Raw genomic sequence first — 20,785 nt, forward strand, 5'->3', positions numbered from 1 at the left:
GATAGAATGCACAATAGGCCTACACTATATATTTCTACAAAAGCAGTCAGCAGCTTGCTTGGAGCAAGGATCATAGCGCAAATTTGAACTATATCGATATATGCGACATGGTCTAATTCCATATCACATTTAAAAATATATAGATATATTTTTTTATATCGATATATCGCCCAGCCCTAGTTAAAAGTACTTACATAAGCCCCTTTCACACAGAGATTACGGAAAATACACAGATAACGTGTCCCAGGATTTGTCCTGGGATCGTTTGATTTTGGTTAATTCACACTGCCAGTGATTTCCCGGAATCTGTGAGTGCGTTCACACACATCCCGTTAAGATCCCGTAAAGACACGTGACGTGTAACGTACGCATCGAAAACGTTTTGTGGTACAACAGCGGAAATGTTTGCATTGCTTTGAACAACATGGCAGATGATCAGGCATTAGTTGTTGATGTTCAAACTTTTTTGTTTATGTACAACATGTTTCGTAGTCAAATCCCAACCTTTTTTTCAATTAAAATTTCAATTTATTTTCAACATGTTAATTTGATAAGCCGTCATTACGTTGTGCGTCAAGTTATCACTACCACACACCCCTTACAGCATTGGTCCTGGCTTTTGTTCACACAGTGTTCACTGATCCCGGCAATGTTACTAGGTCCCCATCGTGGCACCGATCCCGGCATCAATCCCAGGACGTGTTTGCGTTTACACAGAAGGCACTTTAGCAATTTTACGGCAATTTCCAGGGATCAACGCGCTGTGTGAAAGGGGTTATAGAGAGTTTGATATTTCAAATGTAGCCATACTCTTAATGAGTGTGTCAGTGAGTCATTCACTCAACAACACTTGCAAATCAATTCATTCATTTGCAAAACAAGTGGCTCATTGACTGATTAACAAAACCGATTTGTCCAAAAACACTGATTCATTCAGGAACACCTATTGTGTGTTGCCTAGAGAAGGTTTTTTTTGTTGTTTTTTTTTTTTAAGTCACTTAATGATTTGTTTAAAAATTATTGTAATTGGGCTAGTAGCTGAGTTGGAAAATAAAAAAAAGTTACATGCAACCATGTCAGTCAGAATAAATTAGCCAAAACTGGGTGGTTTAAACTGGCACTGATCCCAGCAATGTTACTAGGTCCCCATCGTGGCATCGATCCCGTTATCAATCCCAGGACGTGTTTGCGTTTACACAGAAGGCACTCTAGCAATTTTACGGCAATTTCCAGGGATCAAAGCGCTGTGTGAAAGGGGTTATAGAAAGTTTGATATTTCAAATGTAGCCATACTCTTAATGAGTGTGTCAGTGAGTCATTCACTCAACAACACTTGCAAAACAATTCATTCATTTGCAAAACAAGTGGCTCATCGTCTGATTAACAAAACCGATTTGTCCAAAAACACTGATTCATTCAGGAACACCATATTGTGTGTTGCTTAGAGAAGGTTATTTATTTTTTTATTTTTTTATTTTTTTTAAGTCACTTAATGATTTTTTAAAAAATGATTGTAATTGGGCTAGTAGCTCAGTTATTGGAAAATAAAAAAGTTACATGTAACCATGTCAGTCAGAATGAATTAGCCAAACTGGGTGGTTTAAACTGTAATGTTACAAATTTATTAAATGTTTTAATTTAGGTTCCAATACAATAGTATTTTAACTGAGAAAGTTCTCCACACTGTTTTCCATTTTGAGGCATAGGACATTAACCTTTTGTTTCTTCTCAAGAACAGCTGGACTTTAGTCTCTATGATAATGTTAAGGTTTGAGTGATCTAATCAGGCTGATTGGATTAGCATCTGATGTCACAAACCTGCCTGTTCCTGTCTGTCCAGAAGCTCTCAATTGTAAGTTAAATTGATCTGAGCACTGAGAATATCACCTTTTGTCTTTATGCACTGCCTGACCATTAAGCTCTATGATAATGTGAAGGTAGGTGATACAATCAGGCTGATTGGATACATGACACTGTTATGCTGATTGGATTAGAACCGGTAACGGGGTGACTTCTGTACTACATTTACATGCTTTGTTCACCTCTATGTAACTCCTCCCCCTTTAAAGTTATAAACACTGTGTTTTTAGCTATTGAGTGAGACTTGGGTAAGATTTTGGATGAACCAGACTACAGAAAATAAAGAATCCTGCCTTAAAGATACAACCCCGAGTCTCCTGGTCTTCACTTCTGAGTTCCTAAACTTTAGAAGAAAATAGTTCACAAAAAAACCTATAAATTGTAAACACTTGATTGGATTAAAAAATGAAACTGGAATGTTCTGCTTATATGCAATGACGTAGAAATGCCGTAATGACTGTGTCAATCTAAAATTATCCTTCCACTTATCATTTGTGAAGTGGTGCAGAACAACATTGTCACACCACCATTTGCTGTGGTCATCCACAGTTTCGTTGTTTTGGGTGCAGGAAGGGACATTATTACTGCTTGAAAAAAATAAGCAGCACGGCACGAAGCTGTATGTGCTTGTTGTCTACAGTTTGTATGTTTCTCAGACAAGCACAATGGTTAATGCTGCTGCGTTTTTGTTTGGAACTATTTTTTTGTTGTCAGAAGGAAAACAGAAAAATGAACTGACAATATTGTTTCTAAAATGGAAGTTAATGTACTTATTTTATAGAACTCTTGTTTGAAATCCATATCCGACTTTCAATCATGCTGTTTTTCTTTATACAGTCAAATATTACTGTAATCTTGATATTTAAAAGGGACAATTAGATTATACGCAGCTGGCTCTGGAGAAAGCTAACCTGAAATATGCTCTTTATGTTCAGTTTTAGTGACATTTCTGCCACGATTATTACGATTATTCGCAATGCATTATACATTTTGTATTATTTATGGCCCATAAAAGCAGACTGATTCTAAGGTCTATATAGTGCAGTAACCTTGCAATCCACTGAGGACGGGCAGGATGAGGCGGTTTAAATGCTGCTCCAGCTAAATCCCTGCCATCATCTGCTGATGCAGGTTGCCAAATGCAGTTTGAGTGTTGAGCTTGTAGGGGTCAGCATTCAGAGCTGTACATGCTCAGGTCAGGCTTTAGACCTCAGATGACATCTACTATATGATGAACTTCCTCTGGTCCTCAATGACAAGGGCAAAGTGGACACTGTGAAATCCTCATGCTTCTGTGAGGCTGTATAGGGCATTTGGTTTATTTGAAGTACAAGTGTAACTGAGCTCTGTATGTGTACAAACGATGTATCTGTTTATTATATCTTAATATCTAACACATTTTACATATTAGTAGCTTATACATGGATGTCCATGTTGGCCATATGTTTGTGTTTAATTTTGTATATTTAAAATTGAATCACAAAATATCCATAAAAAGTTAAAAAGTTTAATTTCAGTTTTCGTCTTGCAGATCGTCTGTCCTGATCAGAATGTCAATGACACATTTTAATTTAATTGATTAAAACTGATTCATATTTATTTCTTGATTGAAATGAGACATACAGTAAAAAAGTATTATTTGGTAAAAACATATATGACAGCCAGATAAACACATCAATATTGAATATGATATGTAATAAGTTGATCATAAATGCAACTTTAAAAGTGTTTTTGAAGTGTGTTTTACCCGAAGAATCCCTTGGATGAGACCTTCATCTGTTTCAAATATTTGTAAAATATTTAAAATTTAAAATCTAATGTTTTAAAACCAGTTACTTGAATCAAATGAGTTGCCACAAGCTGCACACATGAGCAGCATCAACATATTAAATTAATTACTGTTAACATTGCCTTAGAATCAGTGAAGTTATCCTTTAATTTGTTAATTTTTAAGCATATTATAGTTTATAAACAAAGGCTTGTGCATTACATTCACTGTCACAAAGACAAACTAAATGATGAGCAGCTGTGATAATTAACCAAGATAGATTTGATATCGGTCCACACTAGTGTTTAAGCATTTTGCAAAAAATCTCTAGAGACATCGGATGAAGGCCTCATTCATTTATTCATTTTTTATTCATTTAGATGACGCTTTTATCCAAAGCGACTTACAATTGCTATGTATGTCAGAGGTCGCACGCGTCTGGAGCAATTAGAGGTTAAGTGTCTTGCTCAGGGTGGATTCAAACCTGGGTCTCTCACACCAAAGGCATGTGTCTTATCCACTGCGCTCATTCTAGTCTAGTCCCTGGGTGTCTGGGAGGTCTACTGGCTGGTGGTAGTTGGCCCTATGAAGACAACAGAAGTTTTCGGTGAAAACGAAAAAAAATCCAGGCTCGCACGAGACAAAACAGCAAATCGTGCTGCATAATCCATATTAGGTCGGTTGATCTGTCACAAAGATGAAGAAGATGAGGATGATAACAAGTTTCAATACGAATAATAATTTTTAATAATTAAATAAGCTCAGGTACAGACAGATGGTGTAACAGTATATGCGTTCAACAACGTAAACACAAACAACAACCAACAAACACAGAGTGAACAGGGAGGGATTAAGTCCATGAAAATGAAACTAACAAACACAACCGAATACGTGTGACACTAAGCCCCCATTAAAACAAACACAATGGCATAAGTTATACCAGACAAATGCTAAAAGAATAAATTAGATGTTTTAAAAGAAAGATTCATGAGGAAAAACAAATTCTTTGAAAAGACATTACATTGCACACCAGGTGTTTTGTGTTTTTCCTTGAAACTGAATATATCTGCGGTTGAGAGGGAAACATTTGGCCCAGCCCGGGGCATGTGGTGAGACATTAACAACACCTCAAAGTGACCTTTCTTCTTAACGCCGACTTCGGTTTGGAGGGCAGCACAGTTTGAGGCCAGCTCACTAATAGAATCAGATCCAAAGTATGAACAAGTATTTCACCCACCCACATAGCACAAAACAAAACAAGGTTAAACTGAAAAGTAAAATTGACTATAAAGGTCTCTGAACTGCAGAGACAGATATCAGCAATTATCTGTCTATGAAGTAGCCAAACACTGCAGATGCAATAATAAAAAAGTAGCTATTAATAAGCCAATAGGGTCTGGCTGCAAACATGCACAGATGCACTCAGACATGTAATCACTACAGACAGGTATCAGATGAATGGCTTACACGTAATATTTTGATCTCTATGATCGTGCGGGAATGCTGTGAGTATGATATTTGTTTTATTGCTATTCATTTTCACAATTGTTCTTATGATAATGTTCCTGTGTTCATTAACAATGGTAGCCTTTCGTTACTAATTACTTAACTACACTTCAGATGAGGGATTAGTGAGCAATTTATATAAATTGCTCACGAATCCCAGATCAGGCAGGTGATCTGCTTCAGCACCAGGCCCTGAGGGAATACCGTAAAATCTGTATAAGAACTGCCCAGGAGTGGTGAAGCTACTATGGACCCTGATGAGAATCACCTGGACTAAGCAGACCATACCATCTGAGTGGCAGACGGGCAGTGGCAGTCTCTATTCCCAAACAACAGAACGCTAAGAACATCAAGCAGTTCAGGAGCATAGCTCTACTGAAGGTGGAGGGGAAAATCTTCTTCTCCATGATGGCGAGAAGAAGGACCACCTACCTCAATACCAGCTGCCAGAAAGCCGAGATTCCAGGTCTCCCTGGCTGTGTAGAGCATTCTTCCATGATCTGGGAACAGATCCAGACCACTAAGAGGGAGAAGAAAGATCTGCATGTCATATAGCTAGACCTAGCCAATGCCTATGGGTCAGTCCCACACCTGCTAATAGCCTATGCTTTGGAATTCTTCTACATCCCAGACAACATCAGGACCATTATCATGAACTACTTCCAGGACATACACATGTGCTTTGCACTGAAGAAAGTCACCACTGGCTGGCAACAACTGGAAGTAGGGATCGCAATGGGATGCTCCATTTCCCTAACCCATCCTGATCGGGGCAAGGCAGGTGGTGGGTGGGGTCCGGCTGCCTGCAGGCCAGAGGCTCCTGCCCCTGAGGAGCTATATGGACGACATCACCTGCCAGCTACGAACCACCCCATGCACATCCAGGCAACTTAAGAAACTGGATGAGCTGATCACTTGGACCAGGATGAAGTTCAAGCCACAGAAGTCAAGGAGCCTCTCATTGCGAAAGGGGAAGAGAAATGACCGAGTCACCTTCATCATCAGTGGGAAAGACATCCCCCGCATTGTGGATCAGCTCATCTGAAGCCTGGGAAGACTTTATGCATCTGGTCTCTCAGACAAGGATATGGGGAAAATCATCCTTCGGCAGCTGTCAGAAGGCCTGTTCAAGACCGACACAAGCCAGCTACCTGGAAAGTACAAGGTGTGGTGTTATCCTGTACTCAAGGGTGATGTGGCCTCTGAAGCTGTGCAAAGTCACCTCATAAGCCGTGAGCCGGATTGGAGGCAAAAGCGAACTCCTTCATCCGCAATGGCTCGGCCTACCACGCTGCTTCTCAGCTGCTTGTCTGTATGGATGGAACTCGCTCCAGCTTCCCCTGAAATCCATCACCCTGGGCTACAGAAAGTAGAAGGCAAGGCTGGTGATTGAATTAAGGGACTCCTCCGACAGGGTAGTGGCTGATGCAAATGCCAGAGTTGAGACTGGAAGGAAATGGAGGGCTAAGGAGGAGGTGCAAAAGGTGATGAGAAGACTGCAGCATCAACAAGTCGTGGCCATGGTCCAGACAGAGCGTGCAGGCCTTGAATGGAGCAAGCCACCCATCCTATGGTCCAAGGCAAGCAGGAAGGAGAGGAAGGACCTTGTTTTTGTAGAGGTCAACAGGATTGAGCAGGAGGAGCTCAGAGTGAGGTCTGTGGAACAGGGGCAGCAGGGGCGGTGGACATCTTGGGAGGGTGTTGCGAGCAGAGAAATCAGCTGGACAGAGTTCTGGAAACTGCCAGAGGCTTGGCTCAGTTTCCTCATTAGGGCAACATACGACACCCTCCCGAGCCCTAAAAACCTCCACCAATGGCTTGAAATAGAGGAATCCTGTGACCTCTGTGGGACCATCAATGCCTCACTCCAGCATGCTCTGTCGGGCTGTAAAACAGCACTGACACAGGGTCGGCTCAGATGGCGGCATGACCAAGTGCTCAGAAAATTAGCAGAGGTGCTGGAAAAAGTCGGTAGGAGGCAAACAGCCAGAATCCATCAGAGAGCCGATACAGGATCCGCTTCCTCAGGCAGGGGGAACCTGCAATGCATACCAGCAAGAGACCACCTGCCAAGCGGTTAACACCAGGGGCGGTGTGGAAGATGGAAGTAGACCTGGGAAGGCAGCTCTAGTTCCCACAGGAGATATTCAGCACCACCTTAAGACCCGACGTGGTGCTGTGGTCTGCAGCTGTGAAATCAGCGATACTGATCGAGCTGACAGTGCCATGGAAGGAGGGACTGTAAGCTGCCTACGAGAGAAAGAAGGCGAAGTATTGAGACCTGGTCGTGGAGTGCAGAGAAAGTGGATGAAGTGTGAGGCTGTACCCGGTGGAGGTTGGAGCCAGAAGCTTTGTGAGCAAGATCAACATCACGCCTGCAAAAGAACCTGGGCCTGCAGGGAGCCACACTGAGTAGATCCACCAAAGAGCTATCTGAGGAAGCTGAGAAAGCAAGCCACTGGCTCTCGCTGAAACGACGAGACAAGGCTTGGGGAGGAACATCCCGCCACCAGGAGATGTTCTGGGTTAAGGGGTGAAACGTCAATGAGCGGTGGTCCCCAGCTGAAGACCCTGCACCAAAACCGTGCGGTATGTGGTCAGGTTTAAGCCTGCCTCAGGGAAGAGGACGCCCCTGCCATGCACAGTCCACCACAGGCACCGTTGGAGGTGCGACAGTCCTAAGGCCCAGCAGAAAGACCACCTTGCTGTAATGAATAAAGCTATAATAAGTTTTTAATATCGTTTAAGCGATAAAACTGGTTTACTGGCATGTTGTTTATAGACTATTGCTACGAAAAGTGGTAGGGAATGTTTTAGGACATGTACTGTCTGTAGTCAACATTGAATGCGACATAGAGAGAACACTCTTTACATTAATGTAAATTATTATACTTTTAATATCATATTTTTGATAATTTTTAAAATGGATTTCTTAGCAGTGTTTGTTATTTTGATAACACGTTAGTATGGGGAACACACATTCACTGTTAATGCTGCCTTCACATGCTAACAAAATTATCGTAAATACTAGTTTTCTAGTAAAAAAAATGGGACATGAATGCCCTCTCAAGTCAAAAACTGAATAATATGAGCTCGAAATCACAACTTCAGAAGTGGGAGGAAGAAAATGTCCGATAGCATGTGAAGGCAGCATAATTACAACTTTTGCCTCAATAAATTCCTAATTTGCTGCTTATTAATAGTTAATAGGTACTTGTTATAGAGGTTAAGTTTAGGTATGGGGTAGAATTAGGGGATGTAGCATATGCATGATAAGGTATTAATATGTCCTTTATAAGTACCAATAAACATCCAATATGCAAGCTAATCAGCAACAAGTTAAAAATGAGAATTGTTCCCCACTCTTAAGTGTTATCATTATTTGTTTTAGTATAGATGCATCACCAATAGCAGTAGTGTATTGCCAACCAAACTATTTAATGATAACATCGATCTTTTAAAACAAAATCAAGGTCACTGTTAAAAAAACAGTTTGATCTTGAAGTCTGCATTGGAGAAGGCAGTAATAAGTTTTATTTTAGGTGTATCAATTAGCAGGCCAAAGTAATAGATTAAATATTATTTTTATTTATTCTCATTTGTGTATTGTTATTTTTTGATTTATTCTCATTAGGTGCATGTCATGGCATGACGACTGAAGAGTGTTGTGTGCATTCAGGGGACTTGAGTAAAGGTGCTAACACATTTCATTCAATGCAAAAAAAAGTGATACTCTAATTTAACACTCTTTGCTAAAACCGATAACAAGTTGACAGAAGGAAAATGCTCTCTCTCTCTCTCTCTCTCTCTCTCTCTCTCTCTCTCTCTCTCTCTCTCTCTCTCTCTCTCTCTCTCTCTCTCTTCTCTGTCATCTATCTGTATAGTTACTGGATTTACGGCATCATAAAGATCTAGTATATAAGAAACTGTTTAATGTTAATTTGGTTGAAAGAAAATCTGATTTTAACAGCTTATTAGCCTGTATAGGTGCAAACAATGCTGTTGCAGTGTATGTAATGCTGTCAATTTACACTAGAATGGAATGCTAACAAGCCTCATGCAGGCATAGTTAGTGTGCAATAATCTTGAAGGACTCAATCCTCTGTAGGACTGTATTTGTACATTTTCTTAGTGGCCTGCTGGAATACAGAGATTAATAAAATGTATACCCCCGGTTTCACAGACAAGGCTTAAGCCTAGTCCCAGACTAAAATACATGTTTGAGCAAAGCAACTTGCACTGACATATCTTAAAATATGTCAGTGATATTAGCTGCCTTAAGATGTACACCAGTAATGTTGATTTTTTTCTAAGGCACATTTATAAAAGCTACATAAATTTCCTAATTGAACTAATGCCTGATCCTGGCTTAATCTAAGCCTTGTCTGTGAAACCAGGCTATAATGTTTAACTGCACTGGGAGCTGACAGTAAGCCAGGCAAGAGGTGTGGAAGCTGAAAGCACTATGACTCTCCACCACCATTTATTTCCAGACACTCCACCAGCACTCTCTAATCAATCACATCTTTCTACCTAACAGCTTAACCACCAGTGCCTTCTTTGTCTTCGCGAAACCACAGTACAGTACTCTGAAGCACTGTAGAATGCAAACTTTTTTTTCCACATTGAATGGAGAAACTATTTCTTGCCCTTTAGAAAGACCACATAAACAGATGTTGTTTAAGTTAAGTATAGGATAAACTACAAAGTAAAAACTTGAACACGAGGCATAGTAACTTCTTGTTCACTCTGACAGAACATATTGTATAACGAATACTTTATGTGGTTGTGTGTAATTCAGAATTACATTTAGTGTAGCATGTATTTTAATTTCTGAAATAAGTCAATTTAAATTGAATTCAGGAAGCAAGCAGTATGCTAAACTGTGATTCAAATTTGAATGTGATGAATTCAAATTTAAATTCAAAGAAATTAATTTGACTTTAGTTCAATATTGTTTTTCTGGTTAAAATTAATAGTTTAACAGACAGACACAAAACTGTAGACTGTATTTCTTATCAAATTTTAATTCAGAAATTAATTCTGGGAAATAAATTGTACATCTAAATTGAATTTCTTGGAATTACAATTCAGTCTTTTTTTTTTCTTCTTATCATTAAAATTCAGTTTAAATTCCAATTCAAATATCAATTTCCTGTGTGGTGTGGCCAATTCAATTCAATTTCACACTCATGACTTGAAAGGTTATCAATACTTTTTTAACCAACCCTGATGATGATGGATTTGCATGCAAATTCTGTCATTATCTTTATGAATTGTCATCATATCATTTACTGTTTGTAACCAAGTTTTGACCATTACAGAGTAAATGGCTCTAGTGAGGTGGATTTTCTTGCCCTGATTCTTGTGTGAACAGCCTGCAGAAATTGGCAGCCATTTCAAGTATTATTTACATCCATGATTCTAAAAATTGCTTTTCAGCCATCTGCAATATCCTTTGATCCTAAACATTTGCTAACAACATGTAATCTTTACCTTAATGAGCTCATTGTTTCTGCCTTAAATGAATACATTAGCTAACTGCTATATATATATATATATATATATATATATATATATATATATATATATATATATATATATATATATATATATTTATATATATATATATATATATATATATACATATGTATATATATATATATATATATATATATATATATATATATATATATATATATATATATGTATATATATATATATATATATATATATATATATATATATATATTTCTAAAATACATAACAATTTCACCACTGATAACTTTAAATTGCACTCTAGACACATGATTTTCTTTAAAGCTGCTTTGAAACAATATGTATTGTGAAAAGCACTGTATAAATAAATTTGAATTGAACTGAACAAATCATTCATTGCACTTTTCCTTTTTGTCCTACACCTATCCCCCAAGTTCATGAATACGTGTAAAATTGATGATGACAGCATCAGACAAAACCGCAGGTATTTTGTTACAAATTCAGAACCAATATAAACCAAAAACCCAAAATAAACTATAATTATTCCTACATCAAACCATAGACCATGCTTAATCAAGATATAGATGTTTATTTTAACTTTATGAGGCCCAGCCCCATCCATTTTGCTCCAAGATGAAACGGATACTGTAAAGGCAATGTAACATCTCTGGATATGTTTATACGCATCATGCTTATATAATGTGGTCAAATGAACAAGATTATGATCATAGATGAAGTTTTTACAAGAATACATGTGTTCAATGACTTAACTAACCTAATCAATAAAGTCTGTGTGTGTGTGTTTGTGTGTATGCGTGCGTGCGTGCGTGTTTGTTTGTGTGTGTGTGTGTTTGTGTGATTTATTTCAGTGGCTTCCCTGTGTTTTTGGGTTTTGTTGAAGCACTGGGAAATGCAGCTGATCTTGCAGTTTCAGTAAGTCTATCTGGATGGATAAGAGTGGCCTTCAGACCCTTGATGAAAGCCATCCCATCATCCTGACATTCACTCTCAAATCACCAACTATTCTGCTGACTCCACTGAAGTGGTGACGGGGCACACCAGGGGGCCATCGGTGCACCTTTCCCTCCCTTCAGAGGGAAAAGATTTTTAACACCCTTATGAGGGTGAGAGTGAAGATTTTTATTTTAATGTATATATTGTTTTTTTTATTACTTACTATTTATATTATTAATTGGAATTAATTCATATTTACATTGGTAAATTGCATATTGTGGCCACAATAAAATTTATGGTGAATTGAGGAAAAGAGGTTGTATGATATACCATGTATTTTTGCCTCTTATCATTATGATAATTTGAGATGACAGTCAACTTGTCAGATTAATACCACCTGCTGAATGTTAGGCACAGATGTCTTGTTAATTTACCAGCATCTCTTCATCCTTGGCAATTATATTTTATCGCCGGCGGTGAAATCCCAACTCCTGCTATACTTGAGTTACTAGAGTGTTTGATCAACTGGCAAAAATCCAGCTGTAAGATCAACAATGATACTTCAACATTGTTACCTACACACAAGAACGAGTAATAAATGTGATAATCCCTCAACCACACATGCTTCCCTTTTCAACCCTCTAGCAGCAGATTACTAGACTGTTCCTACTATCAAGATTTGCTCTCTTTATCGTGTGAAAGACATTCTAGCCCATCTGATTGGAAACACTCACAGACAGCCATCTGTAAAATGTGTGCTATAAAATTTCATAAGCATAAATCATAGTGCCTCGCTCAATGGTTTTATGTATATTGAATTGTCTTTGTCTAAATCGATCACCATATGAGGTTCTGCTCAGGACAACAACTTGCATTATAGCTGCAGCTGTTTATACAATGGCTTCAATTTATCAGTGCTGTTTACCCCAGAATGCAATTTATAGCCGTTTAGTCAAATGAAGACACATGAGTGATGTAGCAAGTGAAAAACATTTTAGGTGAGCTGCTAAATTAACAGTTCAAGGGACTACAACTACAGTAACTCTCCTATATTTAATTGCAATGCTTGATTTTTGGTATGAAATATCTTTTAAGCTTACATTATGAATATGTTATATGATTTGCATCCACGCTTCTCATTGTCTGCTACATAACCTTTTCCAGTGATGTGAGCCATTGTCTATGTTTGGATAAAACCTTTGTATTCCATTTATGTAGTTTTACATGCCTTTTATATTTAATGCAATTGCATTTTTATTTTATTTTACAAATTTTAGCTTTATCCATGTGCTTGTTGGATAAGTCTAAAGGATATTGTTGTCACACTACTGCAAGGATGAAGACACAGAGAATGGCGTTAACAGGTTTTATTTTAGACACTGTATGCAACTCCTGAATACAGGAATGAGCTTCGAGATCCACACAGGGAACACAGGGAGAAGACTTGAACTTGAGTCCGTCTTGTAGATACTGGAAATAGCTGACCACTGGAATCCTGATAGAGATCCGCGAATTCCACTGTAGAACACAGAGAGGCGGTTTGGAGAATCCCGGGGAACCACCGCACACAGAGGCTGCTTGGAATATACACACACACTGGGAGGTTAGTGTAGAAGGACCATACTTGCGTAGATATATTGAGGATACTGGAACCAGACCGAAGGGTTTAGGAACCGGAGAGTCACTGGCATCAAAAGACGAGACCTGACAATGAGCTGTAGACTGACTGGGGTTTATATGCAGAGCTGGTGTGGTGAGTGAAGTGATGAGGGTGCAGGTGAGGTGAATCAGAATTCCGGTGATTGCGATCGGGACCAGGTGTGTTGGGTTGAAGCTGGCTGGGGTGTGTCGTTGGGTGAATCCGTGACAGTACCCCCCCCCCTCCACGGCCAGCTCCTGAGGGCCGTAGACCCCGACGACGAGGGCGACCTCGTGGACGGGGGCCTGGACGATCCGGGTGGTCATGGTGGAAGTCCTGGAGGAGCATGGGGTCCAAGATGTCGTCCCGATGGACCCAACAGTGTTCCTCAGGTCCAAACCCCTCCCAGTCCACGAGATACTGCAGCTGCCCCCCCCCCCCCCCCCGTCGTTGAGAATCCAAGATGGTGCGGACCTGGTATACGGCTTCGTCTGTGGGGTCCACTGGAGGAGGAGGGGGTACTTCAGCTTCAGCTTCTGTGGAAGGGGAAGAGAGAGGTGCAGTGTAGGGTTTTAATAAGGAAACATGGAAGGTGGGTGCAATCCGGTAGTGATGGGGTAGTGCAAGTCGATACGTGACGTCATTGACCTGCCTCAGCACCGCGAATGGACCTATGAACCTGGGACTCAGTTTACGGGAGGGTAGTCAGAGGCGGATATCCCTGGTGGAGAGCCACACCAGCTGACCCGGAGTGTAGTGGGGTGTGGGTCCTCGACGTACATCGGCCTGTTGTTGTAACCTCCGTACTGCCCCTTGTAGGTGGACGTGGGAGAGTCCCAGACCCTCTCACTCTCGGTGAACCAGTGCTGGACCGCTGGAACGTCCGATGGTTCGCCTGTCCATGGGAACAGAGGTGGTTGGTATCCCAGAACGCATTGGAATGGCGTCAAGCCTGTAGATGTTTGGCGTAGAGAGTTCTGGGCATACTCTGCCCATGGGAGGTACTGGTCCCAGCGGTCCTGTGCGTCATGGCAGTAGGTTCTCAGGTATCTCCCGATCTCCTGGATCTTACGCTCCGCTTGGCCGTTGGATTGAGGGTGGTACCCCGACGTCAGGCTGACCGATACTCCTAGGAGCTTAAAGAACGATTTCCAGACTCTTGATATGAACTGTGGTCCCCGATCCGATACTATGTCCTCTGGGATTCCGAAGTGGCGGAAAATCTCGGTGAATAACATCTCTGCTGTCTTGAAGGCTGTGGGGAGTCCGGAGAGGGATATCAATTTACAGGACTTGGAAAATCTGTCAACGACCACTAGAATGCAGGTCTTGGAGTTGGACGATGGTAGATCGGTAACAAAATCCACGGCGAGATGGGACCAGGGTCTGTTCGGAATTGGTAGGGGCATGAGCTTCCCTTCTGGGAGACGTCGAGGTACCTTGCCCATAGCACAAGCGGTGCACCCCTGCACGTATCGGGAGATATCCTGGGCCATGCCGGGCCACCAGTAGCGCTGTTGGAGAAGTGAGAGGGTTTGCTGGCTGCCTGGGTGTCCAGAGCCCGGAGAGGTGTGTACAGAGTCCATGAGGTGAAGGCGGAAGTTGGTAGGTACGAAAACCTTCCCCTCAGGACCCCCCGGCGGAGCAGGTTCGGTAAGGGTGGCGTCGGCAATGAGTTTGTCGATGTTCCAATGGATGGGACTGACAAACATGGCTGGAGGGAGTATGGTTTCGTTGATTTCTGTGGAGGTTTCGGATTGATAGAGGCGTGATAGAGCGTCTGCTTTGAGATTCTTGGAACCCGGGCGGTAGGTAACTGTGAAATTAAAGCGTGTGAAAAAGAGAGCCCACCGAGCCTGGCGAGGATTTAATCTTCTGGCCTCCTGGAGATACTCAAGGTTGCGGTGGTCTGTAATTACTTGAAATGGGTGGTTGGCTCCCTCCAACCAGTGTCTCCACTCCTCTAAAGCTAATTTAATAGCCAAGAGTTCTCGATTACCGACATCATAATTCTGCTCTGCCGGGGACATCTTGCGTGAAAAGAAGGCGCATGGATGGAGTCGTGGAGGGGTCCCCTGCCGCTGTGAAAGAACAGCTCCAACTCCGTTGGTGGACGCATCCACTTCCACTACGAACGGGAGATCAGGGTTGGGATGACACAGCGTAGGAGCAGAACAGAAGGCTTTCTTCAAACCCTCAAAGGCCTCGGAAGCTTCAGCAGACCAGGTTAACCGTGTGGTACCCTTCTTCAGCATGGAAGTTACTGGAGCGCAGATCTTACTATAATCGCGGATGAATCGACGATAGAAATTGGCAAAGCCAAGAAAACGTTGCAGCTCCTTCAGGGACTGGGGTTTAGGCCAGTTGATCGCCGCTTCTACCTTATTTAGATCCATAGAAATGCCGTCTGGCTGAATCACGTACCCCAGGTAGTGCATGGATTCTTGATGGAACTCGCATTTCTCTAACTTCAGGTACAGTTGGTACTCACGGAGGCGTTTAAGGACTTGCTTCACCTGTAGTACATGTTCATCGAGGTTGGAGGAGTAGATTAGGATGTCATCAATGTAGATGACCACAAACCGATGGAGCATGTCTCGGAATATCTCGTTCATGAAGCCCTGGAAGACTGCTGGACTATTCGACAGCCCGAACGGCATAACCCGATATTCATATTGCCCAGCAGGAGTGATAAATGCAGTCTTCCACTCATCGCCTTCACGTACACGAACCAGGTTGTAAGCACTTCTCAAATCGAGTTTGGTGAAGACCCGAGCTGAACGTAGCTGTTCCAGAGCCGAAGGTACCAAGGGCAGTGGATATCTGTACTTGATGCTAGAAGCATTAAGGATTCAGTAATCAATGCATGGGCGCAGTCCTCCGTCCTTTTTCCCGACAAAGAAGAAGCTCGAGGCGGCAGGGGACGTAGAAGGTCGAATGTATCCTTGGCGTAAGGCTTCCTCCACATACTCCTCCATGGCCTTCTGCTCCGGGATGGACAACGGGTAGATCTTCCCATGCGGTAGAGTGGCCCCAGGCAGCAGGTCAATAGCACAGTCCCATGGCCGGTGAGGTGGTAGAGTGGTGGCGAGTTGTTTACTAAACACGTCCTGGAAGGCCCGGTATTCCGGAGGGATCTGGCGGGAAGACTCGGTGACTGGACTTTCGACGGAGGTTGAACCCAGGACTGCTGAGACAGCGGATATGGCGGATGAGGATTGTTTCTTGACAGGACGTAGACAATGCTTTTTACAGTGATCACTCCAACGACTTACTTCTCCAGAAGTCCAGCAGATGTCAGGCGAGTGTTGAGTAAGCCACGGGCGTCCCAGGACGATATCTGCAGTGGAGCCCTCCAGTACCAGTAAAGAGCATCTTTCTTGGTGAAGACAACCGATGGACAGGTGTAATTCGGGACTGCAGTGCTGAATACTTCTTTTACAAAGGGGTTTTCCAAGGATGGAGTGTATATTCAGTGGTTGATTTAATCGTCAACGGGGGGTTTGCAAACGGTTGAGTAGAGAAGCTGAAATGAAGTTCCCCGCCGCGCCGGAGTCAATCAGAGCTTTCGCTGGAATAGAGTGTTTCAGATATGTTATTAAGACTGGAGTTTGTTTTAGGTTTAACACTGGAAATGGTAGATCTACAGTACTCACCGCCGAACGGCTGGGACGGACGGGACATTCGACACGATAATGTCCAGAAGCACCACAGTAGAGACATAGATTATTAGTTCGACGTCGGTTACGTTCAGATGTAGTTAAACGTCCTGTATCGACTTCCATTGGCTCAGGTACTGGAGGGCTTAAGGACGAGGAGATGCGAGTACGAGCAGGGAGATTAGACAAACATGCAGTGCGACGTTGGTCTATGAGGATTGAGCGTTGGATGAGTTTTTCAATCCCAATGGTGTCATCATAGATGGCCAATTGTAGCCCGACATCTGGGTTGAGTCCTTGACGATAAGCGCTCAAAGCGATTTCGTTCCATCCGCTGCTTGCCGCGATCGTCCGAAACTTCAAAGCGTATTCTGAAACAGAGGAGGTGCCTTGTCGTAGGCGAAACAGCTGATCATGAACGGAGATGGCACTAGAAGTTTGAGCGAATACAGTGTGAAAATGTTCAAAGAATCCATTTAAAGTCTGTAATGCGGGTGCATTGGATTCCCAGAGAGCTTGAGCCCAGTTTAATGCGCGACCCGAGAGTAGAGAAATTATAAAAGCAATTTTGGCTCTTTCAGAAATAAACTGAGCAGCGTTTACCTCCAAGTAGAGTTTGCATTGAAGAAGAAATCCGTTGCAATCCTCCCCGCCTGCATATGAAGCTGGTTTGGCCATGGGACTTACTGAGGCAGGTCGGTAGTTCTGAAGAGCGTGACGGAATTCAATGAGGGTTTCTTGAAGTGATTGTTGCGGAGCGACGGCTGCATTAGCAGAGGCATCCATCAGCAGCTGGGGTGCGGCGGCACCCCGAGGGGCTTCGGTGGATGCAGCGTGGATCTCAGAAGCAGAGGAAGCTTGCATGGTGTGTGGTCAGGTCTTCTGTCACACTACTGCAAGGATGAAGACACAGAGAATGGCGTTAACAGGTTTTATTTTAGACACTGTATGCAACTCCTGAATACAGGAATGAGCTTCGAGATCCACACAGGGAACACAGGGAGAAGACTTGAACTTGAGTCCGTCTTGTAGATACTGGAAATAGCTGACCACTGGAATCCTGATAGAGATCAGCGAATTCCACTGTAGAACACAGAGAGGCGGTTTGGAGAATCCCGGGGAACCACCGTACACAGAGGCTGCTTGGAATATACACACACACTGGTGTAGAAGGACCATACTTGCGTAGATATATTGAGGATACTGGAACTAGACCGAAGGGTTTAGGAACCGGAGAGTCACTGGCATCAAAAGACGAGACCTGACAATGAGCTGTAGACTGACTGGGGTTTATATGCAGAGCTGGCGTGGTGAGTGAAGTGATGAAGGTGCAGGTGAGGTGAATCAGAATTCCGGTGATTGCAATCGGGACCAGGTGTGTTGGGTTGAAGCTGGCTGGGGTGTGTCGTTGGGTGAATCCGTGACAATTGTTTAATGAAAAAATTAATTAATAACATAATACAACATGGTTGATTACTTATAAAATTCACAATTGTTGTAATTAGCTACTTTGGTCATCAAAATTTGAACATTTTTTAAACATATGTCAAATGCCTAGTTTGGAAAAATCACAGCACTAGTAAGAAGTAGAAAAGCATAATGAGAAAGTTCTCATGTATCTTATAAATCTCAGTGTGTGGTTTTAGGTTTAATTTTATAATATTATAGTATGCATTAATATTTTGAATAAGCTTTTCCTATATTTTCACTTTTTATGTAAGTTTTAGTCATTTTTACTAGAATTTTTTTTCAAATATGTATTTTTAGCTTTTATTTTATTTTATTTATGTTTTAGTAATTTCAGTACTTCAAGTTAAACATTTTATAGTTCATTTCAGATTTTTTATCAATTAATTAAAACAATTTCAATAGTTTTAATCTTAGTTAACAATAACTGCATTAATATGTGAACTGCTGCACTTCTCACAGTCTGTTTTGCATGTACACAGTATTTATACACGAGACCCCTGGTGATCATGTACATGTACGGGACTTGACATTAAAATAACTATGCGGGGGTGGCCTGTGTTTGGTCGTATAGACAGTTATGTGTAGTGGGAAGCATAGTAAGTGCTTCACAGTCCATCTGGGCCCAATCATGATTGTGAGAAGAGCTTGTCGCTAGGGAGATCTGAAGCAGCCCTCTCAAGCTGCCTCCCAATTACCTGATCCAATTTGCATTCAGTGCATGAGAGCAGCAATGTGTAAAACCGTGATAGCCCGACAGCCTTAGGTCCCTCTCTATCCTCTGCTCTTTGTAGACTGCTTCTCTAGAAAAAAACGAAAAAAGCATTGAACAAACAACTTGACCACTGTGGCATGCTGAAGACATAATCATGCATCATATTCAGCACTCAGAGACTCTTTAACCCTTAATATGAGAATGATGCGTGGTGCAGACTATCTAACGCACGTGTGTAATATAACCTTTGTCGCAAAGAACGATGACACACAGCTACCAAAAGCCATTTTATGTCTGCAGGAGCATAATTTAGAGAAAGCTTTTTACAGGCCTTCAAAATGAATCATTGTGAAATAAATAAATATTATAATAAATGTGCACGGATAAAATCTCCTCCATTAAGCTTTTAGCTAACTGCTGTCCCCCGTGCCCCATGTGGGTGACCTGAGAATTTGACAGGGGTCTGCCTCTCCTCCACTCTCAATACATCACTCATTCTGTGGCCGAGTGGACTCTATGCTGGCAGGAGTCGGCAAAGATTCAGCATTCGTGTGGATTAATTAATTACACCTGAAATGTTAACAAGGTCATTGCGCTGCTCTCCCTGGAAAAGTTAATGAGGTCAGGGCTCATCATCTGAATACTTTGGTCAGTTGAGTCTTTTCATTTCTAATATGTAACATTTAGACACAAGACAACAACAAAAGCTGAATACAAACTGTTACGTGGAGACGAGTTAGATGGAAAAAAGAGCAGAGGGTGGGGAGAGAGAAAAAAAACTTTTTTTGAAGCGTCAAGTTACAAAAAATTGTCCATCTTGGCAGGAAAACTATGCTGTGGTTCAGTTAACTTAATATGTGCATATACTGTACATTTAATCTCAGTATTGATTGTTGCTGAATCTCTTTAAATTAAAATGTTCTGAGTGTGTAACATTTTGTTTAGGTCCTGACAACTTGATATCTTCACTTCATTTGGAACTATTTCTTTGGCTCAGAATAATGCACAAACTAACTAATTGGCCATTTTTTTCTGAAATTTTAATTTCTCAATATTAACTTTTTTTTAATATTGTTATTGAACTTTTGTATAACAGCAATATCACACTTGCCTAACATCCAGTTTGCACTGAATTAGGAATGTGTGTCATTTAAAACTTAATAGAGAATGTCTTATGAACTCCAGTTCAATATATGAATTTAAATTGAGCAATTCAGATCTGCAATCAAGACAGACATCAAGACAGACAGACAGACATCAACATACATCAAGAGACAGACATACATCAAGACAGACATCAAGACAGACAGACATACATCAACATACATCAAGAGACAGACAGACATCAAGACAGACAGACAGATATACATCAAGACAGACATCAAGACAGACAGACAGACATCAAGACCGACAGACAGACATCAACATACATCAAGAGAGAGACAGACATCAAGACAGACAGACAGACAGAGCTACATAAAGACAGACAGACAGACAGACAGACAGATAGACAGACAGATAGATAGATAGATAGATAGATAGATAGATAGATAGATAGATAGATAGATAGATAGATAGATAGATAGATAGATAGATAGATAGATAGATATATGCTGATACCCACAACTAAAGCGCAGACAAATAGCTTTTGTACTCAAAAATGCTTTTTAAAAAAAGGAAGGAAGTAAGAAAAAGAAAAAAAGGATGAAGAGATCCCA

The sequence above is a fragment of the Siphateles boraxobius genome, unplaced genomic scaffold (genome assembly GCF_051911475.1).
Source record: "Siphateles boraxobius isolate OS27281-9 unplaced genomic scaffold, OSU_SipBor_1 130, whole genome shotgun sequence".
Taxonomy (NCBI): domain Eukaryota; kingdom Metazoa; phylum Chordata; class Actinopteri; order Cypriniformes; family Leuciscidae; genus Siphateles; species Siphateles boraxobius.